Below are 4,739 nucleotides of genomic sequence, written 5' to 3' on the forward strand. Positions count from 1 at the left end.
ACCTTGGTGGACTCGACGACAAGGTATCGTTTCCTCAGCTTCATGGATGCGTACTCCGGCTATAACCAGATCCCGATACACCGACCTGATGAAAACAAAACGGCGTTCATAACGCCAGGAGGCACCTACTGCTACAAGGTAATGCCATTCGGATTGAAGAACGCAGGAGCCACCTACCAAAGGCTAATGAGTAAGGTCTTCCACGACCTCACCGACAAAATAGTAAAAATTTACGTCGACGACATCTTGGTGAAAACAGCAGAACCGGGCAGTCTTATAGACGACCTCCAAGCTGTCTTCAAGGCACTAAGGAAATTCAAGATGAGGCTCAACCCACTCAAATACACATTTGCCATGGAAGCCGGAAAATTCCTAGGCTTCATGATAACGCAAAGAGGGGTAGAGGCCAACCCAGAAAAGTGTGAAGCCGTCCTCAAAATGACGATCCCAGGGTGCGTCAAAGATGTGTAGCGACTCACCGAAAAACTTACGGCTTTATCCCGGTTCCTCGCGGCCTCGACGGAGAGGGCCATCCCATTCTTCAACCTAATGAAGAAAGGAATCGCCTTCGAGTGGATCCCGGCATGCGAAGAAGTGTTTAGCCATTTCAAAAAGATACTCTCATAACCTCCCGTGCTCAGCAAACCTAGAGAATGAGAACCTTTGTACTTAATCTGGCATTGACCACACAAGCCATGGTGGTAGTCCTTGTCCGAGAAGAAGACAAGACTCAACACCCAATATACTTCATCAGCAAAGTACTCCAAGGGGCGGAGTTGAAGTACACCAAGCTGGAAAAATTGGTTTACGCCTTACTAACCTCGTCTAGAAGGCTAAAACAATACTTCCAAGGGCACGTGATCATCCTAAGAACCGACCAAAGCATTCGGCAAGTCCTCCAGAAACCCGACCTTGCGGGGAGAATGATGGTATGGGCAGTAGAGCTATCTCAATATGACTTGCAATACAAACCCAGGCAGGCAATCAAAGCCCAAGCGATGGCGGATTTCCTGGTAGAAGTCACAGGAGAGGTACCCGACATACCGAGCACACGGTGGAAACTCCACGTTGACGGAGCATCCAACCAAATGTTCGGAGGGGCTGGAATCATTCTCGAGAACTCGGCAGGAGTAGCTTACAAACAATCGATCAAATTCGACTTCCCAGTCTCTAACAACCAAGCAGAGTATGAAGCACTGATAGGAGGGTTAACCCTAGCTAAAGAAGTCGGAGCATCAAGGATAGAAGTTAGCAGTGACTCCCAGAACGTCACCTCCCAAATAAACGACAGCTACCAGGCCAGGGACACACTCCTACAAAGATACCTAGAGAAGGTAAAAGAGTTTTGCAAAAGCTTTGAGGAAGTCATAATTCAATATGTCCCTAGAGAAAGAAACGCCTGAGCAGACCTCCTCTCCAAGCTAGCAAGCACCAAACCCAGGACAGGAAACAGGTCGCTAATCCAAGGGCTGACAACTGAACCAGCAATCATCTTGTGCGCAACCCAGACGCCGAGCCCCCCTCATGGATAGACCCCATCCTCTGATACTTGGAACATGGCGAAACTCCCGAGAATGAGAAGGAAGCACAAGCTACCAGGAGGGAAGCCCCCAAGTATGTGATCATACAAGGACAGTTATACAAGCGAGGGATCCACCAACCCCTACTCAAATGCCCACGCTCCGACCAAACGGACTATGTCCTAAGCGAAGTCCATGAGGGGTGTTGTGGTCACCATATCAGAGGAAGGTCGTTGGCAAGAAAGATTATCCGGGCAGGGTATTACTCGCCCACAATGATGTCAGACGCTCAGAAGTTCGTCAAAAAATGCAAAAAATGCCAAGAAAATACCAACTTCCATAAAGCTCCACCTAAAGAACTCAGTCTGATCATGGCACCCCGACCTTTCGCCCAATGGGGAGTCAAACTCTTAGGGCCATTCCCACCTGGGCCAGGACAAGTAAAACACCTAATAGTAGCCATAGATTATTACACCAAATGGGAAGAAGCCGAACCACTGGCTAGCATATCTTCAGCCAATTGTTAAAAGTTCATGTGGAGGCAAGTAGTCACCAGATTCGGAATCCCAAAATCCATCATATCAGATAATGGGACGTAGTTCACCGACAAGAAGTTCAAAGAATTCCTCTCAGAACTAGGAATCAAGCAAAAGTTCTCCTCAGTCGAGCACCCCTAGAGCAATGGCCAGGTAGAAGCAGCCAACAAAGTCATCCTAAAAGGGCTAAAGAAACGACTTGAAGGGAAGAAAGGCTCATGGGCAGACGAGCTAGCCTTAGTCTTGTGGTCTTACAGAACCTCCCCCTAATCATCTATCGACGAAACCCCCTTCCGACTCACATACGGGGTCGACGCAGTCATCCCAGTCGAAATCGGGGAGCCGAGTCCAAGGTTACTCCTCGGAGGGGGAAACGAGGCAATCGAAAAAGACCTGGATGACAAAACAAGGCAAATGGCACACCTGGCAGAGACAGCAATCAAGCAAAGGATATCCCTAAGGTACAATCAAAGTGCTGAAGAGAAGCCTCGGGGAAGGCGACCTGGTCTTACGACGCAACGACATAGGACCGCCAACCCCGGGAGAAGGCAAGTTGGCCGCCAACTGGGAAGGACCTTATAGGGTAAGAGAAGTCCTCGGAAAGGGCGCTTACAAACTGGAGAGGCTGGATGGAAGCGAGGTGCCGAGGACATGGAATATGACAAACCTAAAAAGGTTATACTCATAAGAAGAAGCGACCACACGACCTGACGACCCCTCTCCCTCAACACTAATTTTCTTTCCACTTCTTTACCCCCTTTTTCCACTTAATTATGTATTACATCATTCCTTTGTTTTAAGTTCTATATATGCATATGTAGTAACTTTGTTTTTTGCAAGATATACATCAACGCAACAAAACGGCAAGATGGCGAACGGTCGACCTAACGGAAACCCGGGACTGATCACCCCGGGAACCAAAGGGACCCAAAGTTAAAATGCGCAACTTAAAAGTAACAAGCAACAAAGACGGTAAATACCATAAAAACGGTAAACCAAACACCAAAAAGGCCACGACGGCTCGGATAAGCAAAGTAATAAAAAAGCAAAGCCACGATGGCCCAAGCCAGCAAATACCAAAGCAAAAACACAAAACGACCTAAATAAAGTAAAGTATTAAAAGCATCCATTACAACCAAAGGCGCCACAAACAGGCCCAAAATAATGTCCAGAAACACTAAGATAAAAGGAAAAAGGAGGAAGGAGAAGTCTCGATCTCAAGGCTTGAGGATATCCACAATCTTCCCATCCTTAACTGTCTTGAAGGCCCCAATTTGAAAAAGATCGAGGTCGGGAGCCAACACAGCCACCTGAGCCTTAATGCCCTCCTCAGTGACGGCCTTCCGGGTCCCCTTCGTAAGCTCTCTATTTTTCTTCTTTAAGGTGACAGTTAAGCTCTCTGCCAAAGCAAGTTTTTCCTCTACGTCCTTAACCTTTCGCTCAGCAGCAGCAGTTTCAGCACGAGAAGCATTCAAATCTTTCATCAGTGAGAGGTCCCGCTCTACCAGCCTGTTAATCTCTTTGGCATCCTCCTCTGCCTTCTCCTCCTGCTCAGTCAATTTCTTTTTCAGAGACTCCTCCCGAGATCTCGAGTCTGTCAGATCCTTTTGGGAGTTCCGAAGTTTCCCTTCCAAAATATGAATATTTCCCAAGACAGGTTCCACCTTCTTGGCAATAGCGGCAGCTCGGAAAAGGCTGTGATAAATCCATCTTGCCTGGCCTGCAAGGTCGGCATCTCGAAAAAACTTCTCGGTGCCCGGGAGAAATTGGGACTCAATGAAACCCCCAACATCGAAATTCTTTTCTTTGACGGAAAGAGCCTTCCCTGAGTCCCGCTTTCTCTTCTTCGGATTACCAACAATCTGCAAGTCATCATCACCAGATCCCAGACCCTCCTCCTCAAAAGGGACCTCCTCCTCAACATCTGGGTTCCCTGAGGTGTTCTTAGGAGGGACCTCAGCTGGCTCCACATGCCCCTGGTCAGCCCCAGCAACCTGATCACTACCCTCGCCAGCGACCTCCTGACCATGATCCGCTGAAGGAGTCGCCGAGGAGTCCTCATCACTCTCTTGAATGAGGTTCATTAGATCAGCCATAGTAGCCTTCCCACCAGCCATGGAAACTACACACCAAAAGCAAAGATGTAAGCAAGGGAAAAGTGAAACATTAAGCAAAAATACAAGAAAAACAAAGAACTCACCAACATATGACCGATAAGATATTTTGATTAAGTAATCGGACCCCGCACCAAAGCTCCAATAGGTCGGGATCCGTCTCTCTCCCTCGGCTGTAAGCCAGAAAGGTTGATGGCCCTCAACCGGTCTGACTTTAAAGAAAGTTGACTTGTAACCGTGAAAGGAGTCCTCAAAAAGGCCAAAGATCCTACGACCTTGCTGAGCCCTAAAGGACATGTACCCCTTTTTCGTCTTCCCCTCCCGAGAAGGGTTGGTAAGGAGGAAGAGATAGAGGAAAACATTCACGGAGATCGGGATCTCCAGATACTCGTAGACCATCTCAAAGCAGCGAATAGCGGCCCAGCTATTTGGATGCAGCTACGACGGAGCAACATTGTACCGATTTAACAAACCCATCACAAAGGGGGAAAACGGAAGACAAAATCCGAGAGTAGTAAACATTGGTCTATAAACCCACAACCAATTGACCACACGCAGAGACGCCAAAT

This window comes from Arachis ipaensis, chromosome B06 (assembly GCF_000816755.2).
Source record: "Arachis ipaensis cultivar K30076 chromosome B06, Araip1.1, whole genome shotgun sequence".
Lineage (NCBI taxonomy): Eukaryota > Viridiplantae > Streptophyta > Magnoliopsida > Fabales > Fabaceae > Arachis > Arachis ipaensis.